This window comes from Triturus cristatus, chromosome 4_2 (genome assembly GCF_964204655.1).
Source record: "Triturus cristatus chromosome 4_2, aTriCri1.1, whole genome shotgun sequence".
Taxonomy (NCBI): domain Eukaryota; kingdom Metazoa; phylum Chordata; class Amphibia; order Caudata; family Salamandridae; genus Triturus; species Triturus cristatus.
Window position 1 is genome coordinate 124,015,419 of NC_140586.1, and position 13,240 is coordinate 124,028,658.

At 44.8% G+C, this 13,240-nt stretch overlaps 1 protein-coding gene across 1 annotated transcript in view; it reads right to left on the reverse strand.

Moving 5' to 3' along the window:
• The window catches only part of KEAP1 (kelch like ECH associated protein 1), a 152,514-nt gene that overhangs the window by 125,164 nt on the left and 14,110 nt on the right, over positions 1-13,240 (reverse strand). The window lies entirely within an intron of this gene.

The following is a 13,240-nucleotide window of genomic DNA, read 5'->3' on the forward strand; positions in this document are numbered from 1 at the left end:
CGTCCACTTTCGACACCTCAGCCATCTTGTCTCGGAGCCCCCTCATAAGCAGAAAGGCCAAATTTGTTCAAACATGCCACTAACGTTTATCCTGGTCGGCCCTCTGTATGTGGGAGAGGCGGCTACCCACCGCTGACTTCGTGCACATGATATGGGGTTGCCTGCTGAAAGCGGATTTCTGAGGGGAGGGGAGGTGATGAGAACTGTCACACGTAGTAGGGCTGGAACTAGAATGCACTATCAAAATGTGCTCATGGAGTATAGCGCCACAACTTAAACACTTACAAATGGAAACCTGAATGAAAGCGCTCAGTATGTTTTTTTCAAGATACCAGACCGCAATACACTGGCTGACATCCAAGGCCGGTAGAAAAGGTCTGGAAACTAGATTCAAAGCAGTGGGCAATTACAGACGAGCAACATGTGAAGGCTACCTGGGAAGACAAACGAGTTATATAGGATTTTATAACTTGGGGAGCAATGCTTGCTAAAAATATTGATCCTCCCAATAATAGATCCTGTTGAACTGGCACCATCAAACTATTTGGATAGTAAATAGATGAGAATTAGGGATTGGACATGTAAGATTTATCTGGACAGAGACAGTTACTCGCTAAATAACTTCTTAATTATAACTGAACTATGTGAAATAATGGATTTGGTTTCTCATGTGCCATTGATCAATGTTTATGTGTGTTTGAAACGTCAAGAAACACAAGTGGGGAAAAAACACCAAGTAACTATGTTCTGAAGAGCTTTGACTAGAATCGAGGCAGATCCCTAGAAAGCTGCTGAAATTGCCCCACCTGGCCTCTTTGAAGAGCTTCAGCTCATAAACTGAAGGAAATAAGCCTGCCTTATCTGTGTGTCCATGCCAAATATTTTGCCTTGAACTGGACCCTATATTTTGCTGGCTTTAAAACTCTATGCACTTCACCCCTGCTAATCAGTAGTAAAGTGCCTGTGCTCCCCCTTCAAAACATGGTCAAACTAACCTATTCCTAACTGGAATATTTTACAAAATGTACCCAAGGGCCTGGAGATTAAATGCCACTAGTGGACTGCAGCACTTTGTGTTATCCACTATAGTGGCAATGCAAACATGGCTTTTGGCGTAACACTGTCGCTTGACAGGAACAATGCAAAATATGCACTGCGACCTTTCAAAATAAAAAAAACTCTTCTTTACAAGCAAAACCATCCCTTTTAAATATAAGTAAATAACCCTTATGCAAGCCTTCTAGGGTGCACATTATGCAAACGCGTGTCATGTAGAAAACTAATATTATATCACCACAATAAAAAGGCTCAAAAAGCTATTTTCACTAGGACAGGCCTAATTGTTCTACACAGAAAGCTAGAGTACAACTTAAAATACTAATGCTATATCTCAAAAATAGGACCAGGAAGAAAAAAATATCAAACCACAATTTAATAGTGATTCAAAATCCAATTCAATGGTGAAGTCAGATTTTAATACATATTAAGGAAAAGTAACTTTTACAAAGTTACACCTTTACCTGCCTGAACTGTCATAAGGCTAATTAGCATAAATCTCTTCCAACTGAATACGTTTTTAAAAGGTGCAAGATACCTTCCAGAAGCAAGCAGTACTCTGACCAAAATAAACTCAGAGGACTCCTCTGAATTTAACTGAATATGTCAGTGGGGGTTCTGGGCATCCTTTTTTTTACACTACAGTGTGACATTCCGCTTGACAAGTCTGTTAAGCCACATTTAACACTTGGGCCACACTTGAAAGGAAGAGAATAGGCTGCCTTGGCAATTCTTGTGTATCCACTGTCTGCTTTTTGGAGGACCCTGCCTGGTCATATCAGACGTCTGGTGCTGGGTTTGTTGTGGGTGTCTGTCTCAAACTGGATTTTAGTTTTAGATGTGGGAAGATACTAGGGTTACCATAGTACATTCCCCACACACACAACCTATCCCTGCGAGCCCTAGTAAAATGTGGCTGAAGACTTTTGCCACCTTGAAAATAACATGACACATTGCATTTTGGGCCTGTTTGCAGCAATGCAAACAGGAACTGCTTCAACAAACGGATTGGATTACCCCTGTGAACTTATACCCCCATTGGTTATGGTGTGCCCAGGAGTCACTCCCACCAACTAGCTAGTGCCAGGCATAAATGGGACAACTGCAGGAACTCATTTTAGAACACTTTCTTGACCTATGGAAGATCTGAAAAGAACTAGACCTTTTCTCTAGTTGCCTGGGAGGTGCACTGAAGGAGTGGACCTGCTCCCTTGTGTATCTTGGACAAATAAGTGGACTCCAAGGTCAGTTGGCTGACCTCCTGTATGGCTACAGAGAGACAAGCTGCAAGAGACATTTTCCTGGAAGAACCCAGCTAACCAGTGGCAACTGGACCTGGACTGGAACCTGCTGTTGGTCTCTGTCTGACACCTTGCGAGTCTCCAAGTGCCTCCCCTGATGTTCTAGGAGCCTTTGAAGCGTATTTCTGTGGTTGGTTGGTACTTAAAAGACTATGGGCCTGATCTTTTTGTTTAAATCTTTTATTGAATTTTACAAGTACATAGAAAGAAGCATATTTTTGTACTGTCTATGCATGACGGCACGTATCAACAATATAAACTTATTTTCATGACATGAAGGCAGAGCCCAATAAACATACACAGTGCGACTACCGCACCAGATTTCCCACAAGGCTTCTGTCATTCCTGCAATGTATCACAGGTCGGAGACTGTTTAATTTCAGCAGTCCCCTAAGTAAAAGACTATGGGCCTGATTAGGAGTTTGGCAGTGTGGGAACAGAGCGGCACACCACTATCTTGCTCCCACACTGCCAAACCTCACCATCGGCAGCCCACGAGATTATGCGTTTTTTCATATTCTGGTGGGCGGTCCTTTGGCATTCCCATGGCAGTGCCTTTTAAAAAAGGCACCACAATGGGAACACAAAGCCCGTTCCAGCAAGGCATGGACTGTGCAGTCCAAGCCGTGCATGCAGACAGAGGGGCACACCATGTGCCCCCATTGCATGCATTCTCAGGCCATGCGGGAACGGGGGGCCCTATAGGACCCCTTAGTTTCCTCACCGCGACAGGTTTCATGGCGGGCTCACCACCATGAAATCTGTGGCAGTGAGGAAACTCTAATATGCTTGGCGGTGCCACAGCGGCATCACCAGCATATTGCGTCCCTCAGACCGCCGGGCCACTGCCAGGGATCGCGGATCCCTGGTGGTTGCGGCAGTCCTATTGCTGTTCAACCATCGTAGTTGTAATACGACGGTCAGACCACTGGTGCGGCAGTCCTTTACAGCCACCACAAGTTTGGCGGCCCTATGGACCCCCAAACTCAGAATTAGGCCCCAAGGCAACAGGTAAAATCTTTGTCCAGAATGAACGTGGTAGGCGCCTCAGACCCTTGCTCCATTGCGGTCAGCCTCAAATGTTTACTAGATCTTGGTCTACCACCACAATTGGCTATCACATGCACTTTGTTCTTCTTGGTGTTATTTCTACTTAAAACTTTAAAAACGTATGTCTTTGGTTCCCCTTATTGGAGTTTTGTCATTTCATTTATTACATTTTACTCGATATTTTTCATTTGATTTCAGGTTTTTATTGTTTCACATTTTGACTTCATTACTGTTTTGGTACTGCATAAATACAGATTGTCTACTCTGTGCCATAACTACCAGGGAGTTGAGGTCAGGTTAATTTAGTGACTTTGGGGATTCACTGCAAAAAAGGATTGTGTTTTTACCCTGGTGGGTACTGACCTACCCCCCAAAAATCCAATTTCCTACATGAATCAAGGAGGTAGCTCCCTTGAAAGGCACTGAAGACTTTGTGCTTGCGTCTCCGAAGAGCTTCGACTCATGAATCAAGAGATAGATCCATAGAAAGGCGATCAAGTCACTACTGACTCAGATGCAATCTTATGCCGACAGTAATGCCATCCTCAGCACTAGAAATAGCTAATTTCCAGACATACATTAACAAAGCCAATTATTCATTTTAAGTCCCCGCTTCACCAACAAAATTCTGCCATATGACAGACAAAATATGGCAGACACTAAAATGTCAGATAAAACTTGACCCTGCTGATCCCAGACTGCTACACCTCCACGGGACATCGTTCTCCTGTGCTTAATCGACCTATCCTTGCCAAGTCTGTCCCTTTCTTAATACCTTAAAAAGATCACCAATAAACCAAAATCTTCTGGCTCACCTTCTAATCCTCACAACAATCAATAAACTATCAGATGACAGAGTTCGGGGAAAAGTTCCAATGTGAGTAGTAAACTCCTACTTTTGTAGAGGGGGTACATTTTATTCACGATCAGTATTTTTCAGTAGGAAAAAAAAAATAAGTTCAATTAAATTTTTAGATACAAGTTTTTTTTTGCAGAAGTTCGTGATGTCCTTATACTGGAAAGTCGCAAAAATGAAAAATGTATTTTCACCTGTAATATCTTTGGTCATATCGCCTAACAGAGGCAGAGAATTGTACCTTCTTAAGGCACACCGTTAACAATGATCTAAACAGATCTAAAAGACAGTGTAGAAGAAAACGAATCCAGCTGATGTGTAACCAGTTCCCTGTGCTTTCCTGTTATGGGGTGAAACAGGCAAGGAAGCCACTTTTCATTCGTGTTAATCACAAGATTTTTAATGCATCACCACCAAGAGGGTCTGCCATCAATTGCAAAGATTCTACAAAGAGTAGTCACTTCACAACTTATGCCTACCTTGAATCAAACAACCTCTTCAACTTCTTCAGGAGGGTTTCAAACCACAATGCTATCTTAATGACCACCAGAGAAGAGTGGATAATACAGTCGACCAGGATAAGGACTGCCACTTTTCGGGACTTTGCAGACTGGGATCCTGCTACTGTTTTCCCCCAGAAGGACCACTGGTTCCAGGAGCATTAGCACGCGGTCGCGCTATTTAACCAGCGCGCCAGCCGGGGCGCGGGATGCGCCCGGGCAAAGCCTGGGCCAAGGGCAGGCCTGTCCATAGCCAGGAGACTGGGCTGGGCACCCCCCCGAGGATCTGCGGTATCAAAAGGTACCAGTTTACTGACTTTATTAACACAGGGGGTATTGGCACTCGCATTGTCACTGTCTGCTCGCACTCCTGCTACGGCGATAGGCAGCTGCGAGCAATTTGGGCAAAATGAGCAAGCAAGACAGTAAGGGAAAGGGTGCGCAACTAGGAGGAAGCATCGTCGGGACACGCGATGATTTTCTAACGAGGGCGAACTCTGTACTCGCCCACGAGATTGAGATAACGGAGCAACGCCTATCTTTGGAGCCTTTTGCTTACAAAAGATCATCTCTAGGTGGCTTGGCATCCCGTATTACTCCGGGCAAATCTCTGAGCCCAGACAGAGTTACTGAAATTGCACCAGAACTAGACCCAGAGATATCTATGGGCCAGATATCTTCTGTTCCTGAACCAACTCAGATTATCCAAAGAGCCACCAGGGCAGCAAAACTGTCAAAACCTAATGGATCCACACCCGACCCTGCAGTAAAGAGAAAGAGGGGGCCCGCAGAGACCGAAACCTGCTAAGACTTCAAGGCTAAACAAAAAAAGCGGGGGTGGCACTTTAGACACAGACCCCGGAGATCTAAGCAACCTGGTAACGACGACGTCCCCAGTCTCATGCCTGGCGTCGAAGGAGGCAATATGGCAGAGATTGGAAACTTTAGTCTCCACCATGCTAAATCCAATCACATTGAGATTGACCAAGATCGAAGGGAAAATAAGTGGCTTGGAATCTCATGCCAAAAATAATTTGTGCTTTGGAGGCATTAATAGTAAGGATAAGGCCAACTTCAGATGGGGAATCACAAACTACCCAACTCACCCAAGTTATCCAAGAAGCAAGAAAAATAACCCCAATTGTAAAACCCTCAAAACCCATATTGAGGATGAGTGCACCCCAAAATCCAGCACCCCTTATAGATAATAACCTTGCTATTAGCACTAATAGAACTAATAACCCCACAGCCAATACATCCAGCGAATTTGCCTAAAGTCATCCAAGTTCACCCTGCGTCAATGAACTGGACAAAGTGGCGGACAAAATCAACTTACCACCGAACAATTTGAATGGTGCAAAGACTGGGCAAAGAAGAACATCTCTAGAGAAGGACAGTCCGGGAGCCAACAAGAAGAATTAAAGATCGGTCCGCGGTTTATTGATACCCGGAACCCAGTCTTTACATCTGCCCCCAGCGGCCTCCCCTGGTGGTGGTCTTGGGGAACGTGCCACCTTTGCGGGAGGGGCAGGCAGAAACATCTCAACTAATTTCTAAAGCCATGCACTGGGTGGCCCAAAACTTGGAGGGTGGGGGGGTCGGGGTAGGAACTTACAAAGCCAAATGATTATGGCTAGAAGAGTTACCTGGCTAGGGCCCACTAGGAAATAAATGTGGGGAGACTGTAGTTTTAAATTTTAATAACGGTTTTATTGTTAGATTCCTTTTGGATAGCTTGGGTAATGCCGCAGTTAGAAATTCCAATATTATGACACTACCACTGGGCTATTTTTACAGACCACACCCCTGACTAATAGCAGGGAGCCGCCCCAAGCAGATGGAGAGCCAGATGGAGAGACAGACACAGGGGGCCTTGGTGGGGACCAGAGGTTGACTGATCTGACATTTGGAAATAGATTTGCACCCCTCGCCAACCTAGAAGCCTGTGATTGACTACAGACAGTAGAACTGAGCTCTCTAGAGAGCATTGGGAGTAATGAAAGCCACCTTACTCGGGCCCTAGCTTCTGGCGATACACAACACACACCAACACAGACTACATTAAGATTACAGGGGAAACATAAAGTGGCCTTAAAATTAGCCTCCTGGAATGTAGCCGGCATGGTTTCCAAATTGAATGATAATAACTGGCTAAATCTATGGCAAGAGTATGATATAATATTTTTTCAGGAAACTTGGGCTGTGGGACCAGTGTACATTAATGGCTGCCGCACCTTCCAGACCAAAGCCATACCATCAATTTCCGGAAGGGCAAAGGGAGGCATCTTGACACTAATTAAAAATGATCTAAGTATCAAGGTGAAAAAGTGTGACTGCACAAACACTAATTCCCAGATCCTGATGCTAGAGACACAACAGGAGGGGATGTGGATATTAGTGAATTTCTAGAACAACAGATTTGGCCGAAACATGCACTCAATTGTGAGCGAGTTGTGTAGAGCAATAGAAAACGATACCCAAAATCTTGAAGGATGTGAATGCAAACATTATTTGGATGGGTGATTTTAACATTCGCCCATGTGGTTATAATACACTCCCGGTTTGCGGATTAGAGGATATGGGCGGTAACCCCTTATATCACTTCACTCATAATGAGTATGGTAATTCCCTTAACAGATTATTAGCCTCTCTGAATATGGAAATAGTCTGTGATATTGATTCTGACAAAGAAAATCTAGGGGGTACTTTCTACCGAAACGGGCAGGAGTCAACGATTGAATATATACTTTTAACGACCCCTCTCAGACTTAGGGCTTCCAGGGTAGGAAACCACTTTACAACCTTAAGTGACCATACTATTTTATCCATAGAGATGAAAATATCTATATGAGACTCAGATAATCATCAGCAAGCCGGAACCCCATTAGTGGCAAGGAAAAATGGAGTCCAACTGAAATGGGCACATATTGACAGACTAAAGATGTCCTCAGAGGTTATAACAAAAATCCAAGATAACACATTACTATGCTTAGTCCCAGCGGCTGATGCAGAGTGAGTGGTATGGGCTTTTGGAGAAATTTTAGAGAAGGTAAAAACGGCCCTTACACGAAAAAGAAAGTTAAATAAACCAAAGGACAAGGGTTGGTTCGACTCACTATGCTCTGAAGCAAGAAAGGCATTAACTCTAGCTCTAAAAACTAAGCTCAGAGTTCCGGAAGAGATAAAAATATTACATGCATCATACAAACTGACATGGAAAAACCGAGAAAGGACCATCAAGGAGGAACTATTGGCAAATGTTGACAAAGCGGCCACCACAGGAAATAGCCAAGACTTTTGGAAACTGGTAAATGCACCATATTTCAAAAATCATAGTGACCCGTCAATAGATACAAATGTGGATGAGGAAACATGGATCTCACATTTTGAAAACATCTTTACTTTAAAATCAGATTCCCCAACCCGTCTCACGACTGTAGAGCAAATGCCCTGTGCCCCCATTGCATTCTCACTCAATGAAGTTAAAGTTAGATTTGAACCCTGTAGTAAGGGAAAGGCCCCTGGCTTAGACAGTGTACCAATTGATTTTTTCCAAGAAAACCTGGACTTATGGGCACCCCTCCTGACAAATGTAATGAACAGCATAGCTCTGGTAGGCCCCCCACCATGATGGTCAACAGGTGTGATCGTACCAATTTATAAAAAAGGAAATAGGGACAATCCAAAGAATTACAGACCGATTTCCTTATTGGACACAACATCTAAATTGATGGGACGCCTCCTCCTCTCTAGGTTAGAGGGGTGGGCAAAGGAAAATTACATCTTGATCCAGGCCCAGTATGGATTCCGGCAGGGAAGGGGCACTTGGACCAGTGCCTAAATTTAGCACTGACCATCGAAAAATACACTAGAATGAAGGGTGAAAAAATCTATATGGCCTTCATGGACCCGACGGCCGCATTTGACTGTGTGGCCCATGCTAAACTCTGGAATATAATGGAGATGATGGGGGCCGACCAATCAATTTTAACCTTCATTAGACAATTGTATAGAAATGCTGAGGCGACAGTCCCCTATACTAGGGACGTAGATTGTACTCGCCCCTTTAAAAATCGCAAGAGGAGTGAGGTAGGGCTGTGTCCTTGCCCCATTTCTCTTCTCTTTATACACTAACGGAGTCGAGAAAGCACTTAATATGACCTCCCAAGATGTCCCTCTCTTTGATTCTAAAAGGCTACCTATATTGGCCTACGTGGACGACGCGGTGTTAATTGCCCGAACAGGCCTTGGTCTACAACGTTTGATAAACGCATATGTAACCTTTATGGACTCACTTAAGTTGAAGGTAAACCAAACCAAGTTCTCTGTAATAATAGTGGGGGCAAAAACAAGAGACAAGACAAAACACCGTATCTCCATGCGGATGTCAAGAGAATAGAGGTGGTGGACTCTTTCCCCTACCTGGGGGTCCTCTTTGACAAAGACCTCTCATGGTCTAAACTGATAGAAGGTAGGAAGTTGGCAATGGTTAGAGGCATTGCTGCTGTTAGACCCTTTGCTCGGAAATTGGGTGCTAAACCTATCCTATCCATGATAAACATCTACAAGGCTACGGTTTGGGCAGCAGCTACATATTGGGCGGGTGTCTGGGGTATGGCAACACCGACAAAACTCCAATCCACTGAAAATAGTTTTCTTAAATCAGTAGTGGGACTTCCTCAATGTACTTCAAACTACATCCTTTGGCCACACCTTATATTGCAGACTCTATACAGCTAGCCCTGATCCTCCTATGGCACTCAATCTGGCAGAGAGATACGGTGACACTCACCCAAACCATAATAAAGAGTTGTCTGAATATATCTAAGTGGAAAACCTCGAGATGGCTAAGTTATGTGGAATCTGTTTTAAAGGAGATTGGTCTACCAGACTTGTTTTATAATCCACTGACCTGCCAAAAGGTTTCCAAACAAAAGATCACAAACATGTTTTTACTAAGGTCAGAGTATAACCGAAAGGAGCACCACATAGAGAAACAAGCGGTCTGTTTATATCGCCAAAATCCCCCATTACTAGAAGAAGGGTTTTTATATTTATCAAACGTTACTAGGCCACAACACCGATTTATACTCCTGAGATTCCGCTTGAACATGATCCCTTTGATGTTAGGGTATCCAGAAAAAACATACAACCATTTAGATCCAAAAGCATGCCCGTGTGATAACTTTTCATCACAGACAGAGTTGCACTTAGTACTTTTTTGCAGGCTCTACAAGAAAGCAAGGAATCAACAACTTATCCAAATTTTAAAACAAAGGAATTTTAAACAGTGGCGAGTGGCATTATATTTTTTTAAATCATCATCCGATCCATTGACCTGCTATTCGGTAGCGACATTCCTATGGGCCTGTATAGGAAAGAGGAAGGGTGGTTTCTTAAGTCAAGTCTTGTGAACCAACCTTGTGATCTACTTAGCTGTATAGTATTCTTTATAAAAATGAAATAAATGTTATGGTATTGCGCTTTTATTCCATTTGAGAACTTAGGATGAAATAAAGGGGGGATTCTTTCTTTCTCTTCTTTTAAAGAAACTATGTGTTTTGTCATTTTCTGCTTTTATTGATTTGTGCTTTTATGATCATTCAAATTTGATCGAATAAAGATTGAAACTGAACGGACTGCCACGACCCTCCTTAACCTATATGCTCCCTTTGATACAGTGCACCACAACAACCTTCTCATGAGCCTGAAGTCCTCTAGTATCAGGGCGGCAGAGGGGCAGTGTTTCAGATCATGCTCAAAACGATGGACACACTTTAAATAGTACAAAACGTAATCCCGGCCTCACCTTCGGCTTAAGAATTCTTGACCGCTCGCCCTCAGCCATGCTGCTCCACTATAGGTGGTTAAGAAGAAGGCTACATTAAAAACCCTCCACCTTATCCAGCAGGCTCTACAAAGCAAAGCACCAGACTACCTGTCCAAACTGCTGCTTCTGTACCCCTCGACTCGAGGCGCAAAGGTGGCCCTTCCAGAACCATCTCTCGCTACTGCCTAGAGATGGAAAACTTCTGGCACTCTCAAAGGTTAACACATTGGAACTCCCTTCCCTTGCCACATCGCCTCGAGGTTACATTCAGTAGGAACGAAGACTCACATCTTCTGCCAAATCCGCTGTAAATCTTGTTATTGTTCCTCAATCCCTATCCCCTGTGGTCCACAAGCACTATTCACCCAGGCAGCTGCAGCACTGCAACAGAAACAAATAAAATAGAACTTTCCCCAAGTTACAGACCCTGGCGTTCAGCCCCAGCCAATCATCCCCAATTAATTCGTGTTGAGTGAAAGCAACCCCCGTTATTTACTGCTCTACATACACCCTGGTAGAAAAAGTGCATATTAAAACACAGGCTTTTATGTATTGCAGGCCTTCCACAGGAGTGGGTGGGTGCAATGGGGTGGCGGCCCATCCTCCTCAAGTGCATAGAGGGGGCAGAAAGAAGAGGGCTCCTTCTGGGAACCTGCGGGACAGTGCATGTCCGCTTGAGGTGCCAGGAAATACATGCTCCTGTTGCACAGACCCTCTGTGGAGGCTTGGAAACAGAATACAAAGACGCTGCAGGCCAGGGCTGCGGTGCACCGAGGGACCAGTGCATAGGGCCTCACTCAGTATTGGATCAGCAAGGAGTGCTGGTGGTCAGTGTTGGGGTGCACGGACAGCAGGGTGTGGGCTCTGCACTAGCCGGTGGCGCTACGGGCACTCCGTCCTGCTGCCGCACCTGGGTGGATTGAGCAGCGTCAGCAGAGCAGAGTCTGGGTCCAATACTGGGACAGCAGGCTGCTGCAATCTAATCCCGCCTACCTTTAATCCCGCCTACCTTCAGTGTCAGTCAATAGCACTGGAGGGCATGTCCGGAGCAAACAGGACTGCAAAGGGCGTATGTGTTCCCACCTCTGGCCGACGCACACCTACGTGCACTCCAGGTGCCATCTGCACGACGACACCGTTTTTGCACAAGGCCTTCACTCACACAAGCGTGAGAATGCACTTTTATGGCACGCCTCGTGATATCCTTGAAACTAACTATTACGGGTAGTGTTCTCTCTCTCCAAAGACTTCTGCCAAAAATGTAAGAGTCATACAAACTATATTTTGCCTAGAAACCAGTCTCACATTGTTTTGCTCCAGAAAACGATTTGTTTTTAAATAAAATATGTTTAGGGCAAAGTCGAATTAATGCAACAAATACTACAGTGTATAACGTTAGCAGATATTTAACGGTGCTGAAATGATTTTCCACTATGTTCATCTTTAGTAGTTTGTCCTTACCTTCGCGGGGAAATACCGGGGCTGGGTGTAACTGCACCAGCGCAGTATCTCTCCCTGAGATAACTGGGAGTACAAGGCCCTCCACCACCAAAACACCCCCGGAATGGGGAATAACATGCGTACCCAGTAATACCTGTTCCAATGGTTTATGGTTTTTCTCCGTCTGGGTGAAATCCGCAAATATTTACCACTCGCTTGGAGCAGGTGGCAAATATGCCCCTTCCTCCCCCAGCAATGGGGGTGTCGGCAGGGGACAGATATCATTTTACTTTAGCTTTTGGGGTGGGCTTTTCCTGCTTCCCCAGTTGAAGTAAGAGGGCAGGCAGGTGCAGGCACAAGTGCTGCCCACAGCTCCTCATTTGTCATTGGGGCTAAAATAATTAGCTCTAGATTTTGAGAACCAATAATTCCAGCCCCGGAGACCCTCGTAGGTGCCCAGAGATACTGCTCCGGTCAACTCATAATGTGGGCCTATATGGCGAAAACGAGACTTTTCCAATCATGAGCTCTCAGCACCCTTTAATTCATTGCACCCAACCTTCCTGCGAGCATCCTGCCTCAAGAACGAGGTTCACAGCCACTGGTGCATGTACTCAACCAGTGTAAGTCTGAACTAAGCCCCCGGGCCTGCTCTGCATTCGGTTTCCTTCAAAACCACCAGCATGGCCCGAGCGTGGGGAGAGAATGGGGAAACTAGGTTTACAGGCTCAGCTTCTTTCCATTCACAATTTCAACCTACTGCATCTGGCTTTGTTACATTGCACCATAACTTATGAGGAACACTTTTGGGCTGCATCACAAAACCGCTAAGAATAGTTATGCATTACTCCTGACTTAGGTGTGTCTTACTTGTGATGGACAACTGCATTTTCAGGAGTACAGCATGCTTACTGACCAAAAAGAAAAAAAAAAGTCAGCCCCTACACCAAGAGGAGCATGGACCAGTAGAGGGAGGAGGCTGCCTGAGGGTGGCAGAAAAGAATCAGACTGAAGGTTAACAGACACCACAAGAGAATGCAGAGTGACAATATAGATAAGACACAGGCAAGATGGACTAAAAGAATAGAGCCAACCTGCAAGAGAAACAAGACTGAAAACGATGAGGTACAATGCCAGAGAGAGATAAAGTCAATACAGTGAGGGAAGAGGTGTCCGTGGCAGACCCCAAAAACGGACAGACAGAAGA